This window comes from Oncorhynchus keta, chromosome 6, assembly GCF_023373465.1.
Source record: "Oncorhynchus keta strain PuntledgeMale-10-30-2019 chromosome 6, Oket_V2, whole genome shotgun sequence".
NCBI classification, from domain to species: Eukaryota; Metazoa; Chordata; class Actinopteri; order Salmoniformes; family Salmonidae; genus Oncorhynchus; species Oncorhynchus keta.
This window is the reverse complement of record NC_068426.1, coordinates 29,575,734-29,596,663: the sequence shown is the minus strand read 5'-3', so window position 1 is coordinate 29,596,663 and position 20,930 is coordinate 29,575,734. Positions and strand designations below refer to the sequence as shown.

General features: G+C 42.8%; 1 pseudogene; it reads right to left on the bottom strand.

Moving 5' to 3' along the window:
• The window catches only part of LOC118384882 (transitional endoplasmic reticulum ATPase-like), a 49,760-nt pseudogene that overhangs the window by 19,624 nt on the left and 9,206 nt on the right, over nt 1-20,930 (bottom strand).

The following is a 20,930-nucleotide window of genomic DNA, read 5'->3' as shown; positions in this document are numbered from 1 at the left end:
TGCTGTTCATCGACTACAGCTCGGCATTCAACACCATAGTACCCTCCAAGCTCGTCATCAAGCTCGAGACCCTGGGTCTCGACCCCGCCCTGTGCAACTGGGTACTGGACTTCCTGACGGGCCGCCCCCAGGTGGTGAGGGTAGGCAACAACATCTCCTCCCCGCTGATCCTCAACACGGGGCCCCACAAGGGTGCGTTCTGAGCCCTCTCCTGTACTCCCTGTTCACCCACGACTGCGTGGCCACGCACGCCTCCAACTCAATCATCAAGTTTGCGGACGACACAACAGTGGTAGGCTTGATTACCAACAACGACGAGACGGCCTACAGGGAAGAGGTGAGGGCCCTCGGAGTGTGGTGTCAGGAAAATAACCTCACACTCAACGTCAACAAAACTAAGGAGATGATTGTGGACTTCAGGAAACAGCAGAGGGAACACCCCCTATCCACATCGATGGAACAGTAGTGGAGAGGGTAGCTAGTTTTAAGTTCCTCGGCATACACATCACAGACAAACTGAATTGGTCCACTCACACTGACAGCGTCGTGAAGAAGGCGCAGCAGCGCCTATTCAACCTCAGGAGGCTGAAGAAATTCGGCTTGTCACCAAAAGCACTCACAAACTTCTACAGATGCACAATCGAGAGCATCCTGGCGGGCTGTATCACCGCCTGGTACGGCAACTGCTCCGCCCTCAACCGTAAGGCTCTCCAGAGGGTAGTGAGGACTGCACAACGCATCACCGGGGCAAACTACCTGCCCTCCAGGACACCTACTCCACCCGTTGTTACAGGAAGGCCATAAAGATCATCAAGGACATCAACCACCCGAACCACTGCCTGTTCACCCCGCTATCATCCAGAAGGCGAGGTCAGTACAGGTGCATCAAAGCTGGGACCGAGAGACTGAAAAACAGCTTCTATCTCAAGGCCATCAGACTGTTAAACAGCCACCACTAACAGTGTGAGTGGCTGCTGCCAACACACTGTCATTGACACTGACCCAACTCCAGCCATTTTAATAATGGGAATTGATGGGAATTATGTAAATATATCACTAGCCACTTTAAACAATGCTACCTTATATAATGTTACTTACCCTACATTATTCATCTCATATGCATATGTATATACTGTACTCTACATCATCGACTGCATCCTTATGTAACACATGTATCACTAGCCACTTTAACTATGCCACTTTGTTTACTTTGTCTACACACTCATCTCATATGTATATACTGTACTCGATACCATCTACTGTATGCTGCTCTGTACCATCACTCATTCATATATCCTTATGTACATATTCCTTATCCCCTTACACTGTGTATAAGACAGTAGTTTTGGAATTGTTAGTTAGATTACTTGTTGGTTATCACTGCATTGTCGGAACTAGAAGCACAAGCATTTCGCTACACTCGCATTTAACATCTGCTAACCATGTGTATGTGACAAATAAAATTTGATTTGATTTGATTTGATTTGATTTGATGGAGATGAAGTTGGCCTGGCACTCGTTGGCGATAGCTTTGGCCAGCAGGGTCTTACCACAACCTGGGGGCCCGTAGAACAGCACGCCCTTGGACGGGGTCATGCCGAACTTCAAGAACTTGTCTGGGTGCTCCACTGGGTACTGAAGAGAAGCGCAGACCATGAAGGTTAATCAAGACCCACTACAGACAAGCAAAACAGACCAGAGAAATTAACTGTACTCTTCACTCTCGATTGATAAAAAAAAAAAAATCAACAAATGACATATTAGCTTTTATGGCATATAAAGCTAAATCTTAACAGTAATGTACCCATGACTATAACATAGCTTACCTGTACAAGCTCCTGGAGTTCCCTCTTGACGTCCTCCAGACCTCCGATGTCCTCCCAGCTGATGTTGGGCACCTCAACCACCGTCTCTCTCAGGGCTGAAGGGTTGCTCTGGCTTAGAGCCCACTGAAACACAACACGAATACAAATTGGTTAGTCCTGCTGGTTAAGAGATTCTCTGATACAACTGGTTCTAATGCTTAATGGTTACTGGTCACGTTTTGGGGCGATAACTTAAGCATAAAGTGCTGTCCTCAGACCATTAGAAAAAATACAATTGCTGGATGCTGCAGATTTACATAGTGACGAAAAACAAAGGTGAATAAAGTGCTCTGTGCTAAGCTACTTTGAGTGGTGTGTGTGTGTTAAAAGGAGAAAATAATCCAGTTCCTTACTCTGAAGTCATCCATGGTGACAGCCAGGGAGCTCATGACCTCGGCGTCAATGGTTTCGTCCTCCAGGTCGATGAGATCCATCTTCTTCCTGATGGCCTGCAGGGCGGCTTCAGAGCACAGTGCGGCCAGGTCAGCACCCACATGGCCGTGAGTCTGATTGGCAACCTGGAGGACACCGATAGACATGGTCACACATACAGTGGCGATACAGACACAGAATCAATATGGCAGTGAGTTAACCCACTCACTACTTTTAATTCCACTTTGCACACACACAATATGGTTATGGTGAGTTTCATTGACAACCTCACTACCTGACAGTAGTGCTATACACACACACCTGCTTGAGGTCCACGTCGTCGGACAGTTTCATGTTCTTGGTGTGTATCTGGAGGATCTCCAGTCTGCCTGTGGCATCAGGGATTCCGATGTCCACCTCCCTGTCAAAACGCCCTGAGGAGCGATGTCACACAGTGAAGGTCAGTCTCACTAATCAGCATAGAAATAAATTCCATTTCCATTTCCATATTTCTTTATTAACAACAACCCTGCTGATTCACAGCTAGTAATGACAAAGAAATCAACATTGGATGAAGATTTTCATCAAATATGGTATATCAAATATAAGAGGCCTCCGACAAACTCAGAACTGAACTGTTACATTCTAAGTCTACAAGTACATTGAGGAGGGATCGTACCAAATCTCCTCAGGGCGGGGTCAATGCTGTTGGGCCTGTTGGTGGCTGCCATGACGATGACGTGAGCGCGCTGCTTAAGGCCATCCATGAGTGTGAGGAGCTGGGACACAATGCGCCTCTCCACCTCACCGTGTGTCTGCACAGGACAACATAAAAAGGTTAATGACATTCTCGGTTGACCCTAAAGTCCCTTTCTCACGACGATGCCGTTCATGCCAATTGCAAAATACCATCCTGCTGCAATCCGTCAATTACTTATTCGGAACAGGTTCGATTTGGGTCTTTTCGCATGCGAAAATAAGCTGTTGATCAATATACACTGAACAAAAAAAATTAATTAATTATAATTAATATTCAATTCTCTGGCAACAGCTCTGGTGGACATTACTGCAGTCAGTATGGTAATTGCACGCTCCTTCAAAACATCCGTGGCATTGTGTTATGTGAAAACTACACGTAATTAGAATGACCTATTGTCCCCAGCACAAGGTCCACCTGTGTAATGGCCATGCGGTCAGCTTCTTGATATAGCACACCTCAGGTGAATGGATTATCTTAGCAAAGGAAAACATTTCACTAACAGGGATGTAAACAAATTTGTGCACAACACTGAGAAATAAGATTTTTGTGCATATGGATAATTCTGGGATCAACACTTTGTTCAGTATAAATTGTTATCTGGGACAATGCCAGTGACAGGCCGCTCACTGCTACTGATGGATCTGTGGGATCGTTGTGTGAATGAACAAATGTATTTATTTCTCTGCCTGTTTTTACATTTGCAATGCATCGGTGCAAAAATGTATTAATTTAGCCAAAGTAATCACATCACATTTAAACTCCCCGCCTATATATTAGGCTATATATTATAGGCGGCCAAAGTGAACCTAGGCCTTTCCTACTCACTTCTCAGTAGTTGGTATTCAGACTTACCTTGTGTGCTTTAACGGATTCGCATGGGTGGTTTCCCTTGTGCGCACTGAATAAATGTAATTCAACTGCTGAAAACCCTCCCACTTGCTGGCCAACAGTTTTCATTCAATAGGGTTTTCAGTACATTTATCTTAAGACATCCCTTTAAAATACGGTGTACCTTTTAGTTTGAATTTAGTCAACTCAATAAAATTTATCAAGAAAACAGGTTCAGAATATTAAGGACCAATTAAAGAAAGCCATCTAAATATATGCATATTTGTCTCTGTTTCAACATCAATTTGGTAGATAAAAAAAAAGGGGGTTTACGAATCATTAAAAAACAGGTTTAAGAGCCTTTATCCACAAAAGAAAGAAAACTGAGGTTTGATTCATTCTGAAAATTGCCACATTTCTTCAACCCAAGGTAACGATTAAAACATTCCCAAACCAGAAACTGTGGATTGATGGCAGCATTCGCGTGAAACTGAAAGCGTGAACCACTGCTTTTAATCAGGGCAAGGTGACCGGAAACATGACCGAATACAAACAGTGTAGCTATTCCCTCCGCAAGGCAATCAAACAAGCTAAGCGTTAGTATAGAGACAAAGTAGAATTGCAATTCAACGGCTCAGACACAAGAGGTATGTGGCAGGGTCTACAGTCAATCACAGATTAAAAAAAGAAATCCAGCCCAGTCACGGACCAGGATGCCTTTGCTCCCAGGCAGACTAAATAACTTTTTTGCCCGCTTTGAGGACAAAACAGTCTCCTTCACTCTGCAGCCGAGGTGAGTAAAACATTTAAACGTGTTAACCCTCGCAAGGCTGCAGGCCCAGACGGCATCCCCAGCCACGCCCTCAGAGCATGCGCAGACCAGCTGGCTGGTGTGTTTACGGACATATTCAATCGATCCCTATCCCAGTCTGCTGTTCCCACATGCTTCAAGAGGGCCACCATTGTTCCTGTTCCCAAGAAAGCTAAGGTAACTGAGCTAAACGACTACCGCCCCGTAGCACTCACCTCCGTCATCATGTAGTGCTTTGAGAGACTAGTCAAGGACCATATCACCTCCACCCTACCTGACACCCTAGACCCACTCCAATTTGCTTACCGCCCAAATAGGTCCACAGACGATGCAATCTCAACCACACTGCCCTAACCCATCTGGACAAGAGGAATACCTACGTGAGAATGCTGTTCATTGACTACAGCTCAGCATTTAACACCATAGTACCCTCCAAACTCATCATCAAGCTCGAGACCCTGGGTCTCGACCCCGCCCTGTGCAACTGGGTACTGGACTTCCTGATGGGCCGCCCCCAAGTGGTGAGGGTAGGTAACAACATCTCCACCCCGCTGATCCTCAACACTGGGGCCCCACAAGGGTGCGTTCTGAGCACTCTCCTATACTCCCACGACTGCGTGGCCACGCACGCCTCCAACTCAATCATCAATTTTGCGGACGATGCAACAGTGGTAGGCTTGATTACCAACAATGACGAGACGGCCTACAGGGAGGAGGTGAGGGCCCTCGGAGTGTGGTGTCAGGAAAATAACCTCACACTCCAAAAAACTAAGGAGATGATTGTGGACTTCAGGAAACAGCAGAGGGAACACCCCCCTATTAACATCGATGGAACAGTAGTGGAGAGGGTGAACACGTTTTTAGACATTCTTGCACAATTATTGAAAATGAAATATATCTAATTTACATAAGTATTCACAACCCTGAGTCGATACATTTTAGAATCACCTTTGGCAGTGATTATAACTGTGAGTCTAAGTGTTTTGTACACCTAGATTGTACATTATTCTTTAAACAATTCTTCAAGATCTGTCTAGTTGGTTGTTGATCAGTGCTAGACAGACATTTTCAAGACTTAAGTTAAATTTAAGTTAAAACTAACTAGGTCACTCAGGTACATTCAATGTGGTAATGGTAAGCAACTCCAGTGCATATATGGCCTTGTGTTTTAGGTTATGGTCCTGCTGAAAGGTGCATTTGTCTCCCAGTGTCTTTTGGAAAGCAGGCTGAACCAGGCTTTCCTCTAGGATTTTGCCTGTGCTTAGCTCTATTCCATTTATTTTTATCCTAAAAACTTCCCTAGTCCTTACCAATGACAAGCATACCCATAACATAATGCAGTAATAATAATACTCAGTGATATGGTGTTTGCCCTAAATTAGAGGTCTTCACGGATGCAACAGCCCCGGAATTCGGAGGTCAATTCGGACTTTTATATCTGATCTGGTTTGGGTATGATATAATTGCCACGGGTAATGTGTAATTCAAATGTATTTACCGACTGGACCCGATTAGACCTGTCCTCTGTTAATTTAGTGTTTGTGTGATGAGAATGGATGCAACAGCGTCAGTCAATTGAAACTCAATAAAACATATAGCTCATGTCCAGCTGAAACTGGTTCTGGCTGCTCACCTCATGTGCCCCTGCTGGGAGGGAGAAAAGAAAAGGAAAAAGGAGCCTGGGCCTAGGCTACTGTTGATTGCGAAGATGGAGTCCGTATTCTTTGAAGCAAAACAAAAAGAATAAAGAGTGTAGTGAAAACAAGCTAACAAGGGGAATGTCCTCTGGAACAAGTTTTAATATTGTAGAGGGCAAAGATGAGGACGGCCAAATGGACGGTTTGCAACTCACTTTTCAGGTTTGATGCAACTTTCTACCATTTATTTATTAAGTATTTATTTATTTATTTATTTATTTTATTTTTTAAAACTTTATTTAACCAGGCAAGTCAGTTAAGAACATATTCTTATTTTCAATGACGGCCTGGGAACAGTGGGTTAACTGCCTGTTCAGGGGCAGAACGACAGATTTGTACCTTGTCAGCTCGGGGTTTGAACTCGCAACCTTCCGGTTACTAGTCCAACGCTCTAACCACTAGGCTACGCTGCCGCCCTATTATCAATTGTTTATCCATTATTATTGTAGGCCTATTTAATCATCTAAACCTGTCCTTTAAATAGCCTATGCAAAAAGTTACATTTTGTTCAAATTTGTGTGTTGGCTAAATTAAGTTAGAACTGTCTTTTTTTATATTGTGCACTCCGTATTTAGTTTAAGGCCTGTTGTAAAATAAATAGCATTAACCTATTGCTGTCATTTATTGGGCAGGCTTACAGTATGCAATTGCCTTTCTTGGTAAGAGCTGCAATATAGGTCTGTTCCAAACGTGTTTTCACCATTTTGCGATTTGTACACTGGTGTGGAGGGCCTTCTGTTTTACACTGCCCTGGCTTGTGCAGTGAACTGTAACAGTGAGATAGTGGTCCTGACAGAGGCTGGTCCACCCATCTACTACTATTCTACACTATCCTAAAAATGAATACAACTCAATATACAGTTTAAGTCAGAAGTTCACATACACCTTAGCCAAATACATTTAAACTCTGTTTTTCACAATTCCTGACATTTAATCCTAATAAAAATTACATATTGGGTTAGTTAGGATCACCACGTTATTTGAATGTGAAACATCAGAATAATAGTAGAGAATTATTTATTTCAGCTTTTATTTCTTTAATCACATTCCCAGTGGGTCAGAAGTTTACATGCACTCAATTAGTATTTGGTAGCACTGCCTTTAAATTGTCTAACTTGGGCCAAATATTTCAGACAACTTTGGAAGTATGCTTGGGGTCATTGTCCATTTGGAAGACCCATTTGCGACCAAGCTTTAACTTCCTGACTGATGTCTTAAGATGTTGCTTCAATATATCCACAACTTTCAATTCTTCACGATGCAATCTGTTTTGTGAACTGCACCAGTCCCTCCTGCAGCAAAGCACATCCACAACATGATGCTGCCACCCCCGTGCTTCAAGGTTGGGATGGTGTTCTTCGGCTTGCAAGCCTCCCCTTTTACTCCAAATATAACAATGGTCATTATGGTCAAACAGTTGTATTTTTGTTTCATCAAACCAGAGGACATTTCTCCAAAAAGTTTCATCTTTGTCCCCATGTGCAGTTGCAAACCGTAGTCTGGCTTTTTTATGGAGATTTTGGAGCGGTAGCTTCTTCCTTGCTGAGTGGCCTTTCAGGTTATGTCAATATAGGACTTGTTTTACTGTGCATATAGATACTTTTTACCTGTTTCCTCCAGCATCTTCACAAGGTCCTTTGCTGTTGTTCTGGGATTGATTTGCACTTTTCACAATTTTTTTCCTGAGGTCTTGGCTGATTTCTGTTGATTTTCCCATGATTTCAAGCAAAGAGGCACTGAATTTGAAGGTAGGTCTTGAAATACATCCACAGGTACACCTCCAATTGACTCAAATGATGTCAATTAGCCTATGAGAAGCTTCTAAAGCCATGACATCATTTTCTGGAATTTTCCAAGCTGTTTAAAGGCACAGTCAACTTAGTGCATGTAAACTTCTGACCCACTGGAATTGTGATATAGTGAATAAGTAAAATCATCTGTCTGTAAACAATTGTTGGAAATATTACGTGTGTCATGCACAAAGTAGATGTCCTGACCGACTTGCCAAAACTATAGTTTGTTAACAAGAAATTTGTGGTGGTTGAAAAAGTTAATGACTCCAACCTAAGTGTATGTAAACTTCCAACTTCAACTGTATACTGACAGACCGTTACCTAAAGTCCTTGAACTCCACTGGGGTGTGTAGGCCTTTCACTATGAATTTGGTCACAGCTAGATGGAACTCATTCACCCTCTCCTCAGTCATCCTCCCACTAGCTGCCAGCGTGAAGGGGCTTTGGGCCTGGACCAGCGGTAATGGGTACTTTTGATCATGAACTCCATGTGTGGGCTCTAGGCTGCTAGCAAACATACCTAACGTAGACAAGAGACGAACAAGAGACAAACAACGAGCTAGGCAGTCGAAAACTGTGCATTTCTCTGCCTGTACATTATGCACTTTCGATAGATGTTTGGACAGATTGCTTGTAAGGGCGGGAACACGAGCAAAAGTATTGTTGCACCTGTGGCATTGATTCTGGTGAAGTGTAACCACACTTTTGAACGTTTAGCTCTCTCTGCCATTGTCACTAATTAAGAACATGGTCTTTCTTGTGTGTGTGCTGTAGCGTGAGAGACAGGCTCTGCACGAGAGAGCTATATCTTCTGGATTGGGAATAGTGAAAATGCATCATAGACAAATGTCTTATTCTTATTGCAAATTAGAAACGGTTGGCGAGACAAAATGTGCAAGATAACGTTTATGTAGCAATAATAAATAGGAAATGTATTTTCTTAATTTCTCCAGTACCGAAAGCAGAACCGATAACGTCGGAGCTTATTGATTCTACGGTCTTTCATAATTTATCCCTGGGGCCCATTTAATACCGGGTTTCGGTACCTATCCCTAGATACACCTGAGCTCAATTTCGATTGTCATAGCAAAGGGTCTGAATACTTAAGGTATTTATCATTTTTTTATAAAGTTGCAAACATTTTTTTAATAAAAAAATTTAAAAAACTGTTTTCTGTGTCATTATGGGGTATTGTATGCAGATTGGTGAGGAAAACAATTAATTGAATCAATTTTAGAATAAGGCTGTAACGTAACAAAATGTTGAAAAATCAGACAAAGATAACTGTAGGCAGCAAGCGTCATGATAGTCAGAATATGTGCAAGGAATTACTGCAGTGCCATTCAATCCTGTTCCTTGAGACCCACCGGGCATGCAGGCTTTGTTTCAGGGCTGCAACCACACACACGATTCAACTAAAGAAGTTTGTGCTAGGCTACAAAAAAGCCTACACACCCTGTGGGCCTCCAGAGTCACGTTCAAAAGGGGACAATGTTCAAAAATGTATCTTCCTGTTTCACTCAAAACCTTTCTCCCTAATGAACATGACTCCGGAGTAGGAAGGAAGAACACCTATATAGAGGATGGGAAGGAAACTCTATCAGAAGACGTGAGCCCACCTTTTCTCTTTTTGGTGCAATGGCGTCCAGCTCGTCAATGAAGATGATGGCGGGGGCATTCTTCTCAGCCTCCTCAAAGGCCTTCCTCAGGTTACTCTCAGACTCTCCAGCCAGTTTACTCATGATCTCAGGCCCTGAAACATTTAGCAGGTAAAAGTTCAACTAGCAGTTAACTTTTTCCTGACCGTCACTGAACGGAGTTGGTCAATTAATTCCAATTCAGTCAGTTACATTGAAATTACAATTAAAACATTTTTGCTCTTGAATGGAATTTCTATTCACTTAATGCAATGACAATTGAAGCACAATGAAAAATAACAAAAAGAGGTATTGTTGCTCAGTCTCACCATTGATAAGGAAAAAGAAGGCTCCGGTCTCGTTGGCCACGGCACGTGCAATCAGTGTCTTTCCTGTTCCAGGGGTCCATACAGCAGGATACCCCTTGGAGGCTGGAATTAACTATTTAATTACCTTTTTAATTATTTGCATTATTACATTTACATTTACATTTAAGTCATTTAGCAGACGCTCTTATCCAGAGCGACTTACATTATCACATACAACATAATAAAAACAAAAACTGTTTACTTATTTATCTTTAATCTAATCTTGTCCATGAGGTTTTAGGTGAATGATGAGAGATAGGGTTGGGTATCCAGATTTTCATATCTCATCCCGGGATTCACGGTATTATCGGTTTAATACACAAGGGGGTGCAAAAAACACAAAAAAGCCCATTGGGACTCTATTACCAGAATGCTAAGTTGACTGGGTCAACTGTTCTGGGGAACTACGGTAAGCTTCATAATGTGACAAGTGAAATGAAGAACGCGATCTGCATTATCTCCTAACATATTGCACAAGTTGACTCCAGGTATTTACTCTCAAAACAGCAAAAAATATACAAATGTATTGAAAAACTTAAAATGAATCGTTTCAACGGTATTGAAAAAACATCCCTTGGTTATTTCAAAATACCCCAGTATACGGTATACTGCCCAAGCCTAATGAGAGGTGATGTATTTAGTTCACCTTGACGCCGATGGCCTTGAACAGTGCTGGGTGTCTCAGGGGCAGCTCCACCATCTCCTTAATCTGGGCCAGCTGCTTCCTCACACCCCCAATGTCATCATAGCCAACCTCATTCAGAGACTCCTCCTCATCCTGAACAGAGATACGTGGTTGTTAAAGCATAGAAAAGCAGAGGGAAAGGCTACAGATAACTATTTCTTCGTATGCTTTCTATGATCAGAAAATCTGGAATTCCTGAATGATCGAGAAAAATCACATCTCTGAAAACTGCAACTTTAAAGTCAACCTGCTCTCATGCACAAGTTCCAACCGAAGCCTAGATGTAGCCCCTACCTCTCGTTTGATGGGCTCGCCCTCACAGTGGATGACAGTGTCTGGGGCCACGATGCAGTAGGGGTTGGGATCAGTCTCCACTACCTTGAACTCCACCGCACGCATGCCTCCCCTCACCAGGAAAATGTCCCCTACAAAACAACAGAGACTTCACATTAAACCAGGTCAAAGACCCTGACCTTAGCTTGACCTTTTAATTTTTTTCAAAGTTATAGTCTGCTGGCAAAGACATAGCTTCAAGTTCGTTACACACTGAACAGATGAAAACAGACCGAAACAGGTATGGACGACCTGGACTTGTCCAATAAGAAACACTTTAGATTTCCGTTGCAACATGTTTTTGACCATAACACAGAAGAACGTCTGTAGAACGGGGTCAAGTTCAAGTGGAGGGTAGCTTGGATGAAAAACGTGCCCAAATTAAGCTGCCTGCTACTCAGCCGTAAAAGCTAGAATATGCATATAATTAGTACATTTCTCTCTGCATCTGTCCTCGTGCTTAGTGCTGCTTTTGATACCATCGATCACCACATTCTTTTGGAGAGATTGGAAACCCAAATTGGTCTACACGGACAAGATCTGGCCTGGTGTAGATCTTATCTGTCGGAAATATATCAGTTTGTCTCTGAATGCTTTGTCCTCTGACAAATCAACTGTACATTTCGGTGTTCCTCAAGGTTCCGTTTTAGGACCACTATTGTTTTCACTATATATTTTACCTCTTGGGGATCTCATTCGAAAACATAATGTTAACTTTCACTGCTATGCGGATGACACACAGCTGTACATTTCAATGAAACATGGTGAAGCCCCAAAACTGCCCTCGCTAGAAGCCTGTGTTTCAGACATAAGGAAGTGGATGGCTGCAAACGTTCTACTTTTAAACTCGGACAAAACAGAGATGCTTGTTCTAGGCCCCAAAAAACGAAGAGATTTTCTGTTGAATCTGACAATTAATCTTTATGGTTGTACAGTCATGCCAAATAAAACTTTGAAGGACCTCGGCGTTACTCTGGACCCTGATCTCTCTTTTAACGAACATATCATGACTGTTTAAAGGACAGCTTTTTTCCATCTACGTAACATTGCAAAATTCAGAAACTTAGCCTAAAAATGATGCAGAAAAATCTATCCATGCTTTTGTTACTTCTAGGTTAGACTACTGCAGTGCTCTACTTTCCGGCTACCCGGATAAATCACTAAATAAACTTCAGTTACTTAGCACTAAGGCTGATAGAATCCTGACTAGAACCAAAAATGTGATCATATTACTCGTGCTAGCCTCCCTACACTGGCTTCCTGTCAAGGCAAGGGCTGATTTCAAGGTTTTACTGCTAACCTACAAAGCATTACATGGGCTTGCTCCTACCGATCTCTCTGATTTGGTCCTGCCGTACATACCTAAACGTACACTACGGTCACAAGACGCAGGCCTCCTAATTGTCCCTAGAACTTCTAAGCAAACAGCTGGAGGCAGGGCTTTCTCCTATAGAGCTCCATTTTTATGGAATGGTCTGCCTACCCATGTGAGAGACGCAGACACTGTCTCAACCTTTAAGTCTTTACTGAAGACTCATCTCTTCAGTAGGTCCTATGATTGAGTGTAGTCTGGCCCAGGAGTGTGAAGGTGAACGGAAAGGCTTTGGAGCAACGAACCGCCCTTGCTGTCTCTGCCTGGCCGGTTCCCCTCTTTCCACTGGGATTCTCTGCCTCTAACCCTATTACAGGGGCTGAGTCACTGGCTTACTGGTGCTCTTTCATGCTGTCCCTAGGAGGGGTGCATCACTTGAGTGGGTTGAGTCACTGATCTTCCTGTCTGGGTTGGAGCCCCCCTTGGGTTGTGCAGTGGCGGAGATCTTCCTGGGCTATAATCGGCCTTGTCTCAGGATGGTAAGTTGGTGGTTGAAGATATCCCTCTAGTGGTGTGGGGGCTGTGCATCGGCAAAGTGGGTGGGGTTATATCCCTGTTTGGCCCTGTCCGGGGTATTATCGGGTCACAGTGTTTCCTAACCCCTCCTGTCTCCAGTATTTATGCTGCAGCAGTTTATGTGTCCGGGGCTAGGGTCAGTTTGTAATATCTGGAGTACTTCTGTCTTATTTATCCGGTGTCCTGTGTGAATTTAAGTATGCTCTCTCTAATTCTCTCTCTAATTCTCTCGGAGGAGGACCTAAGCCCTAGGACCATGCCTCAGGACTACCTGGCATGATGACTCCTTGCTGTCCCCAGTCCACCTGGCCGTGCTGCTGCTCTAGTTAACTGTTCTGCCTGCGGCTATGGAATCCTGACCTGTTCACCGGACGTGCTACCTGTCCCAGACCTGCTGTTTTCAACTCTCTAGAGTCAGCAGGGGTGGTAGAGATACTCTTAATGATCGGCTATGAAAAGCCAACTGACATTTACTCCTGAGGTGCTGACTTGCTGCACCCTCGACAACTACTGTGATCATTATTATTTGACCATGCTGGTCATTTATTAACATTTGAACATCTTTGCCATGTTCTGTTATAATCTCCACCCGGCACAGCCAGAAGAGGACTGGCCACCCTCATAGCCCGGTTCCTCTCTAGGTTTTTTTCCCTAGGTTTTGGCCTTTCTAGGGAGTTTTAGCCACTGTGCTTCTACACCTGCATTGCTTGCTGTTTGGGGTTTTAGGCTGGGTTTCTGTACAGCACTTTGAGATATCAGCTGATGTACGAAGGGCTATATAAATCAATTTGATTTGGATAGAAAACACTCTGAAGTTTCTAAAACTGCTTGAATGATGTCTGTGTATAACAACCAAAACCTGAGAAAAAAATCCAACCAGGAAGTGGGAAATCTGAGGTTTGTAGTTTTTCAACTCAGTGGGATATTAGTTGTTTCACTTCCCAAGGCTTCCACTAGATGTCAACAGTATTTAAAAACCGTCTTGAAGATTCTACTCTAAAGGAGGGGCTCATAAGAGCTCTTTGAGTGAGTGGTCTGGCAGAGTGCCACAGCCTCGGTCTGGCGCGCTCACGTGAAAGGTATCTACGTTCCACTTCATTTGTACAGACAAAGGAATTGTCCGGCTGGAACATTAATTAAGTTTTCTGTTAAAAATATCCTAAAGATTGATTCAATACTTAGTTTGGCATGTTTCTACGGGCTGTAATGGAACTTTTTAAAACTTTTCTTCAGACGTTCGGCGCGACCTGAACGCGCTTTTGGATTTGTTTACCAAACGCCCTAACAAAAGAAGATATTTGGACATAACTGATGGATATTATCGAACAAATCAAACATTTATGGTGGAACTGGCATTCCCGGGAGTGCATTCTGATGAAGATCAAAGGTAAGTGAATATTTCAAATGCTATTTCTGAGTAAATATTGACTACCCAATATGGCAGGTATCTTTTGGCTGCTTTGTTGTCTAAAGGCTGTACTCAGATTATTGCATGGTTTGCTTTCTCCGTAAAGGTTTTTGAAATCTGACACAGCGGTGGCATTAAGGAGAAGTTTATCTAAAGTTCCATGTATAATAGTCGTATCTTTATCAATGTTTATTATGAATATTTCTGTAATTTGATGTGGGTCTCTGCACAATCACCGCATGTTTTAGAACTACTGAACGTAACACGCCAATGTAAACTCCGATTTGTTTTATATAAATATGAACTTTATCAAACAAAACATACATGTATTGTGTAACATGAAGTCCTATGAGTGTCATCTGATGAAGATCAAAGGTTAGTGAATCATTTTCTTTATTTCTGCTTTTTGTGACTCCGCTCTTTGGCTGGAAAAATGGCTGTGTTTTTCTGTGGCTTGGTGGTGACCTAACAATCGTTTGTGGTGCTTTCGCTGTAAATTCTTTTTGAAATCAAACACTGTGGCTGGATTAACGAGAATTGTATCTTTAAAATGGTGTAAAATACTTGTATGCTTGAGGAATTTTAATTATGAGATTGTCTTGATTTTGGCGCCCTGCACTTTCACTGGCTGTTCCAGGCGGGGTTCAGCTAGCGGAACGGTCCTAGACAGGTTAAACATTTTCTCCCATTTGGTGCCTACTGAAAACACCCCATGTTATCCTCTGAATCAGTTACCTTTCCTGATGGGCCTGTAGGCCTCCAGGAAGTAGGGCTTGAGGTAGACCTCAAACGGGTTCCCTGTGATCCCTTCTACAGTGTCATCGATGGGCAGAACATGGATCCGTTTCCCGTACTTCACATCTGGGCAGGGCTGAATACTGTGTGATCACAAAAGGAACTAATTATGCCATGGCTTTACTGTACAGTATGAAGGAGCAGCGGTCTGGTTCCCCACATCATACTGCACTGATGCCAAAGTTCTCCAGTTCTATCTCACCTGATGACATCTCCCAGGCGGACTCTCAGGTTGTTGCGGACCACTCTGTTCATGCGAACCTTCTCGTCGGAGCAGGTGTCGTCAGAGAGCACGATGCATACCGTCTCCCGTCTCTTCTTTCCTTTCATCAGCACTGTGTCTCCCTGAACAGCTGCAACTCATCCATCTTTGCCTAGGGTGGGGCAGGAAAGAGGAATTAGTCAGACACGGAATCCTACTGATATAGTATAGAACCTTGAACAGGGAATATAACTGCAATACAGCCTGCACAACATGAATGAGTGAGTTACTGGTGAAATAATATTGTAGTACTTAGTGCAGGCAAGGGGTTCACTAAGATGTCCCTGCCCCATTCAGTCGCACCACCAATGCCTCACCTGAGACAGAGAAACCACACTGTTGTCCTCATTGAGAGATTCATCCACAACCAACCGGTTGGGCCTGGTCTTCTGCTTTAAAATCGCAGTGGATAGATCATTTTTCGATCTGAGGGAAAATCAAAGAGATTGTAAATGTATATGATGGCAAGATGTAACATACTTCAAAATACATTGAACCTGGGAATATATAGACAGCAGAAATTTCCAACAGTCAGCTAAGAGACAAACAGGTTTCTTTATTCAGATTTTTAAAATTAGGATCCAAATAAGTCGACGCCAATGGTGACCGCTAGTCTTTCTGGGGTCCAACACATAACGAGAAATACATTAAAGACAACTCACATACATTTAAAACATTGACAAACATTTCAGACTTACATAAAAAATGACTAAAAGAATAGTAATGTGTGCGTGTGTGTGTTACAGTGCGTGTGTGTGCACGCATCTATTAGTTACACATACATGTCAGTACATACACACAAAAATGAGGTCACATGGGGGAAAGGTGTTCTGCCTTGATGTGTTGCTTTATTTGTTTTAAAACCAGGTTTGCTGTTCACTCGCACTATATGAGATGGCTCTATATAATATTGTACGTTCTCTTGAATTTATTCTGGACCTAGGGACTGTGAAGAAATTTGGAATTTAACACATACATTTCTCATAAAAACAAGAATTGATGCATGCAGTCAATCTCTCCTCTACTTTGAGCCAAGAGACCGAGAAGCATACTATTGATATTAGCCCTCTGTGTACATTGAAGGGCAAGGCGTGCTGCTCTCTTCTGGGCCAGCTGCAGTTTCTCTAGGTCCTTCTTTGGAGGACTTGACCATACCAATGGGGAATAGTTATGATTAGATCAAACTAGAGCCTGTAAGACTTGTTTGGTTGACTGTGGTGTTAAAAATGCTGAGCATCTCTTTATCACAGAAGGACCTCTCCCCATCTTTAAAACAATTGAATCAATATGCCTTAAACATGAAAATGTATAGGGTGTCCAAAGTTTTTTTACTAAAAGGGTAAAATAATGTAAATTATGTATTGTAATCCTCTAAGAAACCAATGGTCCAATCCTCATGTCTCTATCATAATCCGTGCAAAATGTATTGGAGTTTATACCCTTGTACTGTAGGATGGTCAGGATTAGGGTGACCAGGGCAGCAGCTACTCTTCCTGGGCTTCAGCAAAATTAATCAGTGTTCCTTCTGCTCCTCCTTGCACAAAGGCAGAGGTAGCAGTCCTGCTGCTGGGTTGTTGCCTCCTATGGCCTCTTCCACGTCTCCTGATGTACTGGCCCGTCTCCTGGTAGCGCCTCCATGCTCTGGACACTACGCTGACAGACACAGCAAACCTTCTTGCCACAGCTCGCATTGATGTTCCATCCTGGATGAGCTGCACTACCTGAGCCACTTGTGTGGGTTGTAGACTCAGTCTCATGCTACCACTGGAGTGAAAGCACCGCCGGCATTCAAAAGTGACCAAAACATCAGCCAGGAAGCATAGGAACTGAGAAGTGGTCTGTGGTCACCACCTGCAGAACCACTTCTTTATTGAGGGTGTCTTGCTAATTGCCTATAAAATTCCACCTGTTGTCTATTCCATTTGCACAACAGCATGTGAAATTTATTGTCAATCAGTGTTGCTTCCTAGGTGGACTGTTTGATTTCACAGAAGTGTGATTGACTTAGAGTTACATTGTGTTGTTTAAGTGTTCCCTTTATTTTTTTGAGCAGTGTATATACACATTGTGTATTGATTTTAAGAAAGGCACTGATATTTATGGTTAGGTAAATTGGTTCAACGACAGTGCTTTTTTTTTGTGAATGCGCTTGTTATATCACCTGTTTGGTGAAGTAGGCTGTGGTTCAATGATAAATTAACAGGCACCGCATTGATTACATGCAACGCAGGACAAGCTAGTTAAACTAGTAATATCATCAACCATGTGTAGTTAACTAGTGATTGTGTGAAAATTGATTGTTTTTTACAAGATAGGTTTACCTTGGCTCCTTGCTGCACTCACGTAACAGGTGGTCAAGCCTGCCACGCAGTATCCTCGTGGAGTGTAATGTAACCGGCCATAATCGGTGTCCAAAAATGCTGATTACCGATTTTCAAGTTTTCATAACAATCGGTCATGCCGATTAAATTGGTCGACCTCTAGCCCAGACTCCCAGTGTATCGTCTGCAAAGTTATTTCCGCGAGGTTGCAAAAAGCAAAATTAACATGACAAACTGAATTAAATGTATAAAGCTTCGAAAATAAAAAGCTTGCGGTACACTCAGTGCTCCATTGACATTTCACAGAGATAAGGAATATCACATTAATATAAAAAGTGTATACTAAAATAGTACATGTCATGCCTCAAAATCTCTTACCTCTATTGTTTTATGTCATCCGGATTAGAGAAGAAAGAGGAGTTCAACGGTTAGCCTTAATTCTCGCACAGCATCCAGCCTAGCTGACTACTTTTTTCCTCTGGCTTCCAATGATTTGGTCATCCTAAAATCTCCCAAAACTTTTTAACAGATGTGTTTTTTTGCGTTGATCTTAACTTTATTTTGTACATAATGTTTCCGCCATCGTTTCCTACAACCGAAAATATCTTCTGGACATCAGAACAGCCAACAGTTGCCTTAATTTGGATGAAGATTTCTACTTCAATGAGTTTGCAGCAAAGGACATACTGCTCAACCCCAGATCAGGACCTAACCCTAGACCAGGCCCTAACCCCAGACACGCGGAATAGAAAGACACTGCGATATTGAGGCCGACGTGCAGGTACCCTGATGAAGCTACGGCAGAGAGTAAATAATCCGTCTCTACCCTCTGTTCTATTGACAAATGTATAATCACTGGAGATTAAACTGGACAAACTCTGAGACTATCAATGCGACCTGAAGAACTGGAATATCCTATGTTTCTTGTAAACGTGGCTGAACAAGGACAATATTCTAGCTGGTTTTACTATGTATCAGCAGGACAGGATGACGGCGTCAGGTAAGCTCAAGGGGAGTGGTGTGGGTCTAATATTAAGCAAGTATCAAGGACCTGCTCGCCTTAGTTTGAATATCTCATGATAAGCTGCAGACCATAATATTTAACAAGAGACTTCATCAATATTTTTCATAGCTGTCTATTTACCACCACAAACTGATGCTGGCACTAACACCAAATTCAGCAAGCTGTATAGGGCCATAAGCGAAGCAGAAATAAATCTCACCCAGAGGTGGAGCTCCAAGTGGTCGGTGATTTTAATGCAGGAAAAACACATTTTAGTTTACCTCATTTCTACCAGCATGTCACTTGTGCATCTAGTAAAAAGTAGATCACCTTTAATCCACACACAGAGACGCATGCAAAGCTCTCCCTCTCCCTTCATTTGGCAAATCTGACCCTAACTCGGAGCCTCCCGATTCCCGTTTACAATCAAAACAGCTGATGAAGCAGAACGATGAAGCGGATACTAAACTACAGATTTGAATTGTCACATGCACCGAATACAACACTTACAGTGAAATGCTTACTTACAAGCCCTTAACAATTCAGTTTTATGAAAATACTGAGAAAAAGTAAAAGATAAGAAAAACAAATAATTAAAGAGCAGCAGTAAATAACAATAGCGGGACTATATACAGGGGTACAGGTTCTGAGTCAATGTGTCAATGCACAGCTTCGAGGTAGTTGAAGTCATTATGTACATGCAGGGAGGGTTATGAAAGTGGCTATGCATAGATGATAACAGAAAGTAGCAGCAGCGTAGGAGTGGGTGCAAATAGTCTGGGTAGCCATTTGATTAGCTGTTCAGGAGTCTTATGGCTTGGGGGTAGAAGCTGTTTAGAAGCCTCTTGAACCTAGACGTGGCACTCCGGTACCGCTTACCGTGCGGTAGCAGAGAGAACAGTCTGACTTAGAAGGCTGGAGTCTTTAACCTCATAGTCCGCCCCATCCCGCATGCGGTCGCGTTACCACAGCCTCAAGCTCATTACCATAACACAACGTTAGCGATTTCTAAAAATCGCAAATGAAATGAAATAAACATGCCTGCTCTCAAGCTTATCCTTTTCTTAACAATCCTGTCGTCTCAGATTTTCAAAATATGCTTTAGAACCAGAGAAAATCAATAAATGCTAGCTTAGCATTTAGCACGCAACATATTCACAAAAACCAGCAAAGGGATCAAATAAAATAATTTACCTTTGAAGAACTTCAGATGTTTCAATGAGGAGACTCAGTTACATAGCATATGTCCAGTTTTTCCTGAAAGATTATTGTGTAGGACACATCGTTCCGTTTTGTTACTATGCATTTGGCTACCGAAACTAACCGAAAATTCAGTCACCTACACGTCAAACTTTTTCCGAATTAACTCCAAAATATCGACTGAAACATGGAAAACGTTGTTTGAATCAATCCTCAAGGTGTTAATCTTTGCAGTTCTGGAAACGTAAGAGTGTCTTCTTTCCAAAACTATCAATTCCAAGCATAGTCGAGCATCTTTTCGTGACAAAATATTGCGCTTAAAATGGGCACGTCTTTTTATCCAAAAATGACATTTACATTTTACATTACATTTAAGTCATTTAGCGGACTCTCTTATCCAGAGCGACTTACAAATTGGTGCATTCACCTTATGACATCCAGTGGAACAGCCACTTTACAATAGTGCATCTAAATCTTTTAAGGGGGGTGAGAAGGATTACTTTATCCTATCCTAGGTATTCCTTAAATCGGTGGGGTTTCAGGTGTCTCCGGAAGGTGGTGACTGTGACAGCATGAAATTCAAAGGAGGCGATAGACAGATGGGTAAGGGGAGAAAGAGAGAATGACCACTTGGGAGAGATGAGGATCCCGGTGCCACCACCCCGCTGACCAGAAGCTCTCGGGTGTGCGAGAACACGTGGGCGGACGAAGAGAGAGCAGTAGGAGTAGCAGTGTTATCTGTGGTGATCCATGTTTCCGTCAGTGCCAAGAAGTCGAGGGACTGGAGGGAGGCATAGGCTGAGATGAACTCTGCCTTGTTGGCCGCAGATCGGCAGTTCCAGAGGCTACCGGAGACCTGGAACTCCACGTGGGTCGTGCGCGCTGGGACCACCAGATTAGGGTG